The sequence below is a fragment of the Brachyhypopomus gauderio genome, unplaced genomic scaffold (genome assembly GCF_052324685.1).
Source record: "Brachyhypopomus gauderio isolate BG-103 unplaced genomic scaffold, BGAUD_0.2 sc47, whole genome shotgun sequence".
NCBI lineage: Eukaryota > Metazoa > Chordata > Actinopteri > Gymnotiformes > Hypopomidae > Brachyhypopomus > Brachyhypopomus gauderio.
Window position 1 is genome coordinate 372,688 of NW_027506873.1, and position 13,608 is coordinate 386,295.

Below are 13,608 nucleotides of genomic sequence, written 5' to 3' on the forward strand. Positions count from 1 at the left end.
GATTGATTGATATCTAGTAACACAGCACAGATGAAATAGATATTTTAACACAGCACAGTTGAAACAGATCTACGCAAATGAACTGCATTGGCATCATGGAGAGTAAACAGTGCCACAAATATATGTTGCATATGCAGTGTAAATCAGGTATCACAAACTAGGTTGTCATATGCTTGAATCATTCACAATGCTTGTAAATGATTATTCTTGAGAGAGATTTGTTTATGCAAATCTGATCGTTTAATTTTCCTACAATCAGCTAAGTAGTTCTGCCTCATGTCAAAATAGCCTGTGTGTGTGTGTGTGTGTTTATGTGTGTGTACTGCTGATTGTACTGCTAAGAGCAGGATTATACATGACTCTCATAAGGCTTCTTTTAATCCACCTCCTCAGTTAAACTAGTGCTACCAGAGGCTTAATAACATTTGCATGGGGATTGTTATTGCTTCCTGTAAACATCATCAGTCTCTCACTGACAGGTTAGCAAAGCCTCCGCACTGACTCGGAGAAGAAAGATTTAAAGCCAGCATCCACCACCCTAAATATCCCTTCTCAGAATGAGCCTTCTCCTTCCTGTTCATGTGAGGATGCATCAGGAAATGACACAGTATTCTCATTTCCCACACAAGTGTAGGGTGTGAAGTATGACTTAAAAGTGAGATTTCATTTGACATATTGTGAATGTTTTACAAATACATGGTACTATACAAATCATTTTAAAGTTGTGAATGAATTCTTACCATGGCACACTGACTTTTTTCAGGTTTTGATAAACAATGATGACAACAAACATTTTCAAACACAATGACTCATTAAACGTTACCAGATTAGCATCAGAAATAGCTAACCCACTGTTCCAAGTTGTGTGCTTCAGTTAGCTCTGTGCACATGATTACACAGGTACAATCAACACGGGGTAACATGGGCTCTGTGTTAGCATGGGATCTGTGGAGTAGAACCCCAGGATCCAGCTGGTTGCTGTTTCAAATCACAAACCAGACCACACTCAAAACTGGAGGCTTCCAGTCCAGCTGCTGCTGTAACCCTGGCAACCTCCGCCCTTGCAAGCATACCCTTGTAATGTTAAATAGACAAACTGAGGCTGCACTTGCTTGATGCAGGGTTGCCAACTCTCACGCATTGAGCGTGAGACACACGCATTTGACTGTTTTCACACGCTCAAAAGTTGGCAACCCTGTTGATGCACCAGTCATGACTATATTAAAGCTTTATTTGTTCAAAGATTAAGGTTCATGTTTACAAGGAATGCTCTTCTTCTTCCTGCCTAGGGACCATAGGAGGTCCAAATGGAGACAGGAAGAGCGTAGATGTTGCCTGGGGACCATGGAGACAGAGGCCCATTGCATACCTAAAAACATGTAGCGCCATGTAAGTACCAGACATGTGAACAAGTCACTAAGCTGCAAGTAACAAGTAAGTCTCAAGTTTTCACAGTCAAGTCTCGAGTCAAGTCCCAAGTCAATACAATCAAGTCTCGAGTCAAGTCCCAAGTCTTAAACTTCAAGTCCTAGTCAAGTCACCAGATGTAATTTCAATATTTAACACAACTGATGCAGTTGATTAGTAGTATATTAAGTTAGTCAGACTAACTAACGTTAGGCGATTCGAGTGTTTCGGTTCGCTTGAGTGGGATGTCGTCGCAATTGTCGTCATCGTCGTCACCTACACCCCCCCCCCCTCGCGTCCGTCCGTCAGTCCCCCCCCCCCCCCCCCCCCCCGGCTTTCTAATTATCGTTGGTGCGGACCGCTGACACAAGTCAAGCTGCTCATGTGGACCCTTGTAAAAGTTAATTTCCGACCCCTGAGTTATCACATCCCAGCTAGCTAGTTAACCGTTATAGCATTATGTGAAATATACATAGCAGAGACTTACTTTAGTTTGTGCAGCCTCAAATGTCGAATAAAGTTTGAAGTGGTTGCATCTCCATCTCTTATCCTGACTCCACATGTCTTGCATGTCGCAGTTCTTCTTTTATTCACAACAGCATAATCTTTATAATTGAGCACCATTTAATACAAAATGATCCAGTTATGTGATTCTATATTACTTATTTATTATGTTAAAATAAGGGTGACCAGACGTCCTCTTTTTCCCGGACATATCCTACTTTTGAGACCTAAAAAATGTCTGGGGGGAATTTCAAAATCATCCAGGATTTTGCGAAGGAAGTGTGGGTAGATCGCATAACATTAAAAAGTAGTGTATGAATGACAGGCTATTGTCCATCTGCACTGATGGTTGTATTTTGATTCACATACATGGTAGCCAATCCGACGTCTAGGTTTTGACACACGCTAGTCAAGTCACAAGTCATCAGTTTAGTGTTTAGTGGACAGTTTAGAGTCCACATGTCTGGTAAATACTTCAGTGACAAAATCCTGATTTTTACTTGTACAGAGAACCTATCCTGTATGCACTACAAGAGTTTCAGTTGACCTTGTCTATCGCACGCAGCTTCAAATAGAGCAGACCTACACACGAAACACACTGGCAGACAGACATGAAATGGAGAGGGGAAGTGTGGCTATTAGCACACTGCTATTAGTGAGGTCAGATCAGAGCTGGGTATGAGCACAGAAATACATGTGCTAATCATAGATTTGGGGTATTTTTAAAGGCACAGTTAGATTTGGTAAAGTTTTAATTGCAGATTTGCAAGTTTCCCACCTCAGTGTTGCACGTGACCTTGCCAAGAGTGGTGTCTTTATCCTTCTACTCTCCTGTCATTATGTCTACTCTCCTCTTTTTTTTAGCACTTCAGAAAGTCATCTTTCCGGTCCGCCTCCTCTGTCTCGCTTTTTCAGGACATCTTTCAGGTCCATCTCCTCTGTTCTGTTCATACAGAGCTTTAGCTCTCAACCTTTTTTTGTTGCTTTGTGTTTCTCGCCCCATTTTGGACCGTGCTGTTCAAGATCCTCACAAATTACCTAACCAATTTTTTCTTTACCTACCTGCAGTGTTCAAAGTCAAAGTCAAAGTCAAATGTATTTATATAGTGTCACGGTACGGCGGCCCCCTACTGGTCGCCCCTGTCTACAGCAGCAGCTTGTCATGTGGGTGTGGCGTTGTGTTCGTCCCTCAGGTGGGCGGAGCCCGCGATCCGTCTCACCTGAGGGTCGTTTGTTCGTCTATATATGTCTTGTCTTTGTACCAGTTGACTGCTGGTTATTATATCCTTAATTCGGATCAGTTCACGGGTTTTGGTTTGCGCACTTTACATATTAAACCATCCTATTTCCCTGAGACTTGGCGTGATCGCTTCCATTTATTTTCGCTCACCCTGCCCGTCACAGAATAACCAGCCACTTTCGGAAGCCGCCAGTCTCCTTTACTTTTTCCTTCGTTCGTGGTCATGTCTCGTGGTAAGTGTTTGTCTACGTGGTGTTTTGTTTGAAGAGCTCCGCCGTGCTTTTGTGTTGTGTGTGTGTGTGTGTAGCACGGCGAGGACCAGGGCAGTCTGCCCTGAGACAGCTCTTCATGTCTGTTGTTTGTCTGTCTGAAGAGTTTCGCCGTGCGTTTGTTTTGTGTGTTGCACGGCGAGGACCAGGGCGTCTTCCCTGTATACTCTTCATGTTTTGTGTGGGTGAAGTGTACGTGTGAATGGGCGTGTGGACCAGTGTGCGTGCTCGTGGTGTTATATGTTTAGTGTTTCGTGTGTGACGCGGGTGCCGCTCGTCACTGTCGCCTCGCTCCCCTGTCGTCTTGTGTTTTGTGTGGGGGAGCGACTGCGAACCTGAGCGGCACGTCACAATACTACCGAGCGCGCATGTAAGAGTCCCGTTCGTTCATTGTTTGTACACTGTTTTTTGTTTGTCTAGTCTTTGCGTGTGTGTTGTTCTCGCGTGCCCGTGATATGTTTAATGTAATTCCACACATGCTCCTCCCCCTTGAGTGTGTGTGTGTGGGGGTGGACCAGTGATGGTCCCGTGCTACGGGGAGTGGCACGGAGGGCGTCGCTCCTAAGGGAGGCCCTGACCAGGGATTCGAGGGTGTTCTCCGGAGCCGGTAGGGGCCCCTCTCCTGATGCATCAGGTGAGTTGTTTGGTGTCCCCTCCTGCTGAGATGGAGACCCCTCCCCCCGGATGCGGGGTGCCGAGATGGTCAGGGTAAGTGCGCGTCTATGTTTTGTGTTGGTGTGTGTGGGGGTGTGTGTGTGCTTTTTGTGTTTTATGTGCAGGTGCTTCTCCCTGGCGGTGGATCGTGGCAGTCCTGGACCTTGTGGGGGTCTCCAGCTGGCAGGAGCCCCCTTATGTTGTGGGGTGACCGGAGCCCGGTCGGAAAGAGCCCCTCCCTAGAGGGCTGGGGCCCCCGGATGTTTGGGGACGATAGGGCTCTGGTCCGAAGAGCTCCTGCTGAAGATGGAGATCCTCCCTCCTGCTCGGGGTGACCAGGAGGCCCTTGGGGGCTGTTCCCCAGCCCGCGAAAAGGGTGCTCTGGGCCTCGGTCTCTGGCGCTCCTGGGTTTGGTGGAGGAGTCCACCTCGTAAAGTCAGGCTCCGGCTGGGGCTGACTCCCCAGGAGGCTGGGGTGGCCCCTAGCAGAAGGCAGGGGCCAGCTCCGGGAGGTAACCTGCACACATACACCCCGGACGGACACGGAGCCGTGGCCCGCCGTCCTCGCACCTGTGGGGCTATGCGGCTTAAGGCCGGTTAGGGCGTGAGGGCCCTGTGACCGACCGGGGCGTGGTTTTGTCTTGTTGACGGCCCAGTCGGTCCAGGGTCCCGCCCAGGTAGGCGAGCTAACCTGTTTGTGTTTTGTGTTTCAGCTCCGGGACTACAGGGGGTGTGTCCCTTGTCCCTGCCTGCCTGCCCCTTTGTTTTGTGTGCTGCTGCTGTAGGCCGCACAGCCGGTGGAGGGGAGTGCGGCTTGGAGGGGGGATCTGTCACGGTACGGCGGCCCCCTACTGGTCGCCCCCGTCTACAGCAGCAGCTTGTCATGTGGGTGTGGCGTTGTGTTCGTCCCTCAGGTGGGCGGAGCCCGCGATCCGTCTCACCTGAGGGTCGTTTGTTCGTCTATATATGTCTTGTCTTTGTACCAGTTGACTGCTGGTTATTATATCCTTAATTCGGATCAGTTCACGGGTTTTGGTTTGCGCACTTTACATATTAAACCATCCTATTTCCCTGAGACTTGGCGTGATCGCTTCCATTTATTTTCGCTCACCCTGCCCGTCACATATAGCACTTTTTACAACACAAAGCAGCTTTACAATTGTATGGGTCCAGATCTCCAATGAGCAAGCCAAAGGTGACAGTGGCAAGGAAAATCTCCCTATGATGGTGTAAATATAAATATATATTTAAATATAATATATTTAAATATAAATATATATTTGATGGTGGGGATTAGGAAGAAACCTCAGGAGGACCAAAACTCAAAAGGGAACTCCTCCTCCATTGGGCGGCCCGCTAGCACAAGTCCATATTTGTGGTCCAAAAGTAGTTCTATAGTTATAGTATAGCTTCTAGTTCCCCGGCCAAGTAGTCACAGTCCCTTCAGTGCAGATGGTGAGCCTCTGATAGGAGCATCAGCACGTCCTCTTGCGGCAATGGCACATCCAACCCCGGCATCAGTACATCCACCGGCAAGCCAGACCATCTCCTAGGTCAGGGGTCGGCAACCCAAAATGTTGAAAGAGCCATATTGGACCAAAAAAACAAAAGACAAATATGTCTGGAGCCACAAAAAATTAAAAGCCTTATATAAGCCTTAAAATGGAGGCAACACATGCTGTATGTATCTATATTAGCCTACTATCAAAATGACTAAGTTAGCTACAAATACAGAATGAGCATTCATGATTAAATGTTTATTCTCCCTGCAGTGTATTCTCTAAATTTACAAAATAATAGAACAAATAGTCTTAACAAACTAAACTCTATCCTACAAAATTTCTTTAAAAACTATTTCTTTAGTGTCTTCATACATGGAGGGCAACATTTTAGTTTTAAGAGTAAGATACTTTCGCGAGTGACCATAGCGCGCCCGCACACACTGCGTCACATTCTTTGTAGTTTTGTCCGTAACGATATGTGGTAGTATAAAGAAACACCCCTCAAAAACAGGGGAAGGAACATTTACCTGACCAATTTTAATGTTGCTTTGTGTTTCAGGTTTGAAAAGTGCTGGAATTTAGGCTAAATTACTTGAAAATGCTTGAAATTGTAACTACTTCGTTTCACAACAAATATCTGTCTGACTGAACAGTTCTCTTGTATTACGTTAACAAATACGAGCCTCTTGTACCAAGACAAAACATGAGAGAACGTGAAGACGTTAAGATTGGGTGTTTTGAAAATAAGCCACCATTAAATAATGTGATTAAAAGCGAATTATTTCGAATCATTATGAATCATTTATGTATAAATATTAGGGGTGGGCATAGATTATCTTTTAAAATGTAGATTAATTTTACTGAAATCTTGAAATTAATCTAGATTAAAATATGCGTGCTACCCAAGTAATGACTAAAGGTCAGTTTTTGAGATAGAGTTTCTTAATACAGAGGGTGCATTAGACCAGGGGCTCATCTCCTGTTTCCAAAATGCATCAATGACTGTTTGAGGAAGCTGTTCTACTTTGATACTTGAAGAAAAAAACATGCTCAATAAAATGTACTCGTGTTGTTTATTCATTCAGTTAAACATGAATTTGTAAGCCTACACACTGTACATTAAAAGGGCTTGATAACATGTTTATTCAGCTAAACATGAGATTTGAAATGTAAGCCAACACTTTGAATGTGCCATACAAGTGCTTTAATTCCACCTTGTAAAAGTGTATGAACCCTGCAAACATGACTTTGTTCATTGCGCTGAAGCGCAGCGCGCGCGAAGTTACGCGCCGGTTTGTTTACAACAGCCACCTGCCTCATCTCGCCCTGCTAATAGAAACGTGTGTCGCAGGCTATGACGCAAATATTCGTTGACATAAATGTTGAAATTTAATTTAATTTATTCTACACATTCTTACAGCATTGGAAAACATTAAGAATGTTGGTGTCATGTTTGTCTCCTACAAAAACTATATTAAAACAAAAAATATATTTCTCTCCCCCATCTTTTTACATTTTCAAAAATTTTTGAAAAAGCTCCAGGGAGCCGCTAGGGCAGCGCCAAAGAGCCGCGGGTTGCCGACCCCTGTCCTAGGTGCTTGTAGGTGCTTGCATGTAATTGTCTTAGGTAGAAGCATGTAAAAAAGATAGACAATACAGGTTGAGGGTGTGGACATCAATTTAAACAACCATTGATTGACGGTAGGTATTAAAGGAGTCGCACTCTCCTGGTTTAGATCATATTTAACTGACCGCTTCCAATGTGTAAGTGTTAATAATAAAACCTCTAAATCTGTGCAGGTTAAATATGGTGTCCCACAGGGGACAGTCCTAGGACCACTTCTATTCACACTGTACATGTTACCCTTAGGCGACATTATGCATAAGCATGACATCAGTTTCCATTCCTACGCAGACAACACTCAGCTATATTTATCGGCAAAAACCGATGATTCAGGCGCAAACAGTAAGATTGAGAAATGTGTAGAAGAGATAAAACATTGGATGGCGTGTAACTTTCTAGCACTAAATCCCGATAAAACAGAATTAATAATAGTTGGGTCTAGGGCTGCGAGAGACAAGATACATAATGTAGCATTGAATCTACATTCTTTTACTATAACCCCCAGTGCAGAGGTAAAGAACTTGGGCATCACAATAGACCCAGATCTCTCGTTCGATACACATATTAATAATATAACTATGGTAGCGTTCTTTCACTTGCGCAACATTGCCAAAATTAGAAACATATTAAATATTAGTGATGCAGAAAAACTAATCCATGCATTCATATCCTCTCGTTTAGATTATTGCAACAGTCTCCTAGCTGTATGTTCTGGTAAATCGATAAACAAACTCCAGCTGGTTCAGAACGCAGCAGCATGAGTTTTAACAAAAACTAAAAAGTTTGATCACATTAGTCCCGTACTATCGTCATTACACTGGCTGCCAATTAGATTCCGTATTGACTATAAAATACTTTTATTAACATATAAAACGCTGCATGGCTTAGCTCCAGACTATCTTAGTGAACTTATTGAACAATATAACCCAGCACGTTCACTTCGCTCGTGACTTCGCTCGTAGGACGCAGGGTTATTAACTGTTCCTAGGATCAAAAAGATCACAGCAGGTGGAAGAGCCTTTTCTTTTAAAGCTCCACAATTGTGGAATAATCTTCCTGCCTCTATTCGGGACTCAGACACAGTCTCAATGTTTAAAACTCGATTAAAGACTCATCTGTTTAGTTTGACCTTTGATTAATCTGTTACATATTTACTACATCTCGTATCTTTTCTCTGAGGTTCACCTGGAGATTAACATTGCAGTCGGAGCCTACAATACCAGCATCGCTGCTCCGACACGGAATGAAAGCCTGGCGTTCATCAACAGACATTTACAGTGACAATATCATAACCCAGAACTTTCATTTTTACCTTTACTTAGTCTGATTGTGTGATTTGTGTGTGACTTGTGTATTTGTCTGTATTTTGTGTAATTTGTGTGTTAACGGGCCGCCCAATGGAGGATGGGTTCCCTTTTGTGTCTTGGTCCTCCCAAGGTTTCTTCCTATTCCCCACCATCTAGGGAGTTTTTCCTCGCCACTGTCGCCTTTGGCTTGCTCATTAGGGTTCTGGACCCATAGTATTGTTAACCTTTTAAATCCTGTGTTTAAATCCTATACAAATAAACTTTGATTGATTGATTGATTGACTGATTTAAACATACATAACAAAAGTGCCTGTGGCAGAGTTCTCCACTCTCAGATCTCCCCTCCGTATTCTTCATCATGTGGTCACTCATTTCCTCTGCATTGATGATGTGAGTTCAAATGTTTCAATGACACATAAGTGACAGGTTAGCATTAGTGGCTAGTGCTATTATCCAAATGTAAGTGGTTTGCCATCAAACATGCAATACATAGTAGTCATCAGCAAAAGAGTGATTGGACTCCTCCAGTAGAAATGCATCCTGCCAAGTCAGTGCACTCCACAAACACTCCCTGACACCATTAGCTAGTCCCTCAAGGCTTGCCAGCCACCCTGTTTTTCTAGGCCTGGCTGCCTGACAGGCATTGTTAATTGTGGGGTAAGATCAGATACGAGCACATTTGTGACATGTCACACAGTTGGGGCTGCTTGGCGGCTACTGGGCAACACCAGATGTGGAAAGGATAAGAGATTTGCTCAAATGGGATTCAGCTGGAGACAGACAGTGAGGTGCAGTTTCACACTCCATTAGACTCTGCTACAGGCATATACAGCTAGAACTGCTTTCCCCTTCTGCCTGTTCCACAGTTCTAACACAGCCACCGTAGTTAGCGTATTAGCTAATTAGTTGAATCAGGTATGTTGAGCAGGACAGTGTGGTGGTGCTCAAGAGCTGTGAATTATATAGTCAGTGGCTTCAAAAGCAATTACAAGCCAAATGTTTTTTTCTGACCTTATTTTGCATATTTTCACAGATTTGTCTCAGAAAGTTGCCCCAGAAAAGTATGTTATTGCATCTTCTATGAGCAATGTGCTTTCCTTTGATCAAAACAGCGGAAAGTCAATATACTGTGTCACCTGACAAAGTTCCACTCTAGCGGAAAAACACAGGCGGCTTTTTAAGCGGGTTAACCAGCCTCCTCCATCATTTGATCCTTAGTCATTTCTATGGTATGTTTACCATGGAAAGTCATACGGCTGGAAAATGAATGGGCATTGACTTGTGTCAGGTTTAAAGACACCTACTAATTACCATGCACAGGGATTTTCCAGTGGTCTATAACCATAGCCCTTGGTAGAATGGGTTACACTGTACTGTACAGCATTCCAAGGAATTAAACTATTACTCTTGGAATGGTCTTGTGACCTTGAGAACCCATTACCTGAACACAACATTTTAACCAAGTGGCCACAGAAGTTTATTGATCAGACGTTTGGCTCCAACAAGTTAAATTGTATCCCGATTTCAGTATGAAGCTCACAGTATCAACACTAATGTTAATGTCTAATGACCAGTGAAAGTTCACACAAGTCCTGACCGTTTCAGTTCACCAGGGTGAAGTCAAAGTCAAATTTATTTATATAGCGCTTTTTACAACACACTTTGTCACAAAGCAGCTTTACAATCGTATGGGTCCAGGTGAACAGAACATGAACATGTGAATCAGAATTAGAACTATTCAGTGTGACTCTGTTTAGTTAGTAAATCAGAATTGTTTATCAGAGTAGGGAAGGCCTGTGAGAACCAGGCAAGAGAAAATTCCTGGAAGTGTCTGTAGTTGAAGAGGAAACAAGAAAGCCTTCTGATTTCCATCACTGGTATTATACAACCTGAGAGTGATACAGCCTGAGAGTGATGTATCAGGATCATGATGTAACTAAGCCCAACAGAGTGGATGCCACCAGCGAATGCAACGTCCACATAGGAGGGATTGCTCGACCTAGATATAGATCTGTAAATATGGACTTCTCCTAGCTGGGCCACCCAATGAAGGATGGGTTCCCTTTTGAGTCTGGGTCCTTCCAAGGTTTCTTCCTAATCATGCCAAGGGAGTTTTTCCTCGCTGCTGTTGCCCCTGGCTTGTTCATTAGGGATCTGGACCCATGCGCTTGTAAATCTGCTTTGTGACGTGTTGTAAAAAGAGCTATATAAATAAAAATGACTTGACTTTTAAGGAGTGGAAATGAGACAGTACCAGTTTCCATGTGGCCTTATTGTTTAGAGGACAAGGCAGCTTGTAAAGTTAAAAGTCATTCTTTTCCATGGGTTGTATGTTATATATTTGTTGATACACACAACATGCACAGCGCTGTGAGCAAAAACAACAATTTATTTTCTGTTGAGGTTTCTCTGGCTGAGAGAGGTGTGGGCTTGATAGTGTTGCAATACATGACTTGTGTTTACTCTAGTGTCAACAGCTTCAATATTACAGCTCTCGTCCAGGGCTTCACTACACCCACACATGAGGAACTGGAGCTACTTTCCACCTGGAGAGGCTTCAGAAAAACAGCCTTTGTGATTTTTACAGCCTCATTGTCATTCATTAGTCTGAAATGATCGCTAAAGGAAATGTTAGAAGCTCTCAATAAGGCATTTTAAAATGATTCTGCAAAACTGGCTTGCTGCCAGCACAATCATGTTTGTTAAGGTCAAAACAGGGGTCTCTACATGGCAGACATTCCATTCAGGAAATCAAAAAAGAAAATTAGATTTTGGTGAGTGAACTTCATGGATGAGGTAGAGGTCTATGATGCATAATTGAGGTCTGGACATGGTGTTTGCAACAGGATGAGTTGACAGTGTGCGATCATGCCAAGTCTCAGGAAAAAGGGAGGTGAATAATGTGAGCAAACCAAAAACCCGTGACAAGATCCAAATTAAGGATACAATGACCAGCAGTCAACTGGTACAAAGACAAGACATATATAGATAAACAAACGATCGTCAGGTGTGGCGGATCATAGGCCCCACCCACCTGAGGGACGAACACAAACCAACAACAGGACAGCTGCCGCTGTGGACGGGGGCGACCAGTAGGGGGCCCGCCATACCGTGACAGACAGAGGTTGTGTAAATATGATTTACTGTTCACTGTTTGTCTATTACTCTATGTTTTAAGAATTTAACAATATTTTGCAGGCTTCCTTTTCATTTCCATTTAATAAGTTTTAGTGATCATTTTTTAATTTTGTAAGAATTTTGGTCTAATATGACTTTTGTGTGGATTTGCTTTGATTATCACTTTCAATACATCAAAATTGCAAAGTTAGCATCCATGCTTCCTAATTCTTTTGCAAAGCTATATATAACTATGCTGTGTTTGTTTTATGTCACAATTTGTTCTGATATTACCTTGGGTTGACCTCATATCAAACTTCACACAATTCATTCAGCCAAAATGTTATTGAAGTTTAGGACAAACAGAGGTAACTTGATTCACGGAGTGCCAGACAAACCCACATCTCTGTGTCCGCGGTTGTGGGCAGCTCTCCTGGACACACCCTGGGGAATCAAGTCAAGTCAAATATATTTATATAGCGATTTTCACAACACACGTTGTCACAAAGCAGCTTTACAATCGTATGGGTCCAGATCCCTAATGAGCAAGCCAAAGGCGACAGTGGCAAGGAAAAACTCCCTATGATGGTGGGGATTAGGAAGAAACCTCGGGAGGACCAAGACTCAAAAGGGAACCCATCCTCCATTGGGCGGCCTGTTAGCACAAGTCCGTGGTCACAGGGTGGTTCCACAGTTCCTCAGTAATACTTGTTCCACGGCCAAGTAATCACAGTCCCTTCGGTGCAGATGGAGGTGCAGGTGGTGCAGGTGGTGGGAATCACGTTTCAAGTGCCTGAGAATTCTCACCGAAACAGGTGAGTGGAAAAGCTGTGAGAAAAAGTCATTAGGAATCCAAAAGCCACTAGGGGTCACATGAGGACATGGAGGAAAACACCTTCACGAAACATGCCCAGACATGGCCAATAGCAGAAAACCAACCGCTTAATGTGTGAGTGTGGTGGGAGGGGGTGCACATTCCATTGCTGACAGAACACAAGGGAAGTTGTGAAACATGTCAACAAAGTTACTTAAGTAATCCACATACAGAACACACCTATTAGATATGACAGGATCTTCAGTGTTTCACAGACAGATCCAGCAATTTTCATGAACTTTAGAGTAGTAGTTCTGAGTTAAATGTTCTGGGGTAGTTATTTTGAGGTAGTAATTCTTCTGTAGTTATTTGGTAGATGTGACAATGACTTGGGTGGAAAGCAATGTCTTAGTGAGCCCTCATGACTGTGGTTGCCTCTGAACCCTTCACTTTAGTTATGCTGCTATAGATTAGCCTGCCAGAGCCACATGCTAATCACTGGCACGTGAGTTATGTATGTTTAAAGTAGTGCTGTCAATTCCAGGTGCCGCGATTAAAAGTCTTCACCAGGATTTTGCTCAGGCTTCCTGGATTGTGTTGATTCCACTAATTTTACCTGGATTGCTATTTAGAAAATCTAGCAAGCTTGAGCAAAATCCTGTTGAGGACTTTTAATCGCGGCACCTGGAATTGACAGCACTAGTTTAAAGTAATGGTTGTTTAAATTTATGTTCACAGGCTACTCAACCTGTATTTTATATCTTTTTTGCATGCTTCCAACTAGGACAATTACATACAAGCTCCTGGGAGATGGTCTGGGTTGCCGGTGGATGTGCTGATGCCGGGGTTGGATGTGCCATTGCCGCAGAGGACGTGCTGATGCTAGCTCCTACCTGAGGCTCACCATCTACACTGAAGGGACTGTGACTACTTGGCCAAGAATAAGAACAAGAACTAGAACTATAGAACTACATTTAAACTATAAATACGGACTTCTGCTAGTGAGTCGCCCAATGGAGGATGGGTTCCCTTTTGAGTCTTGGTCCTCCCGAGGTTTCTTCCTAATCCCCACCATCATAGGGAGTTTTTCCTTGCCACTGTCATCTCTAGCTTGCTCATTAGAGATCTGGACCCATACGATTGTAAAACTGCTTTGTGACAACATGTGTTG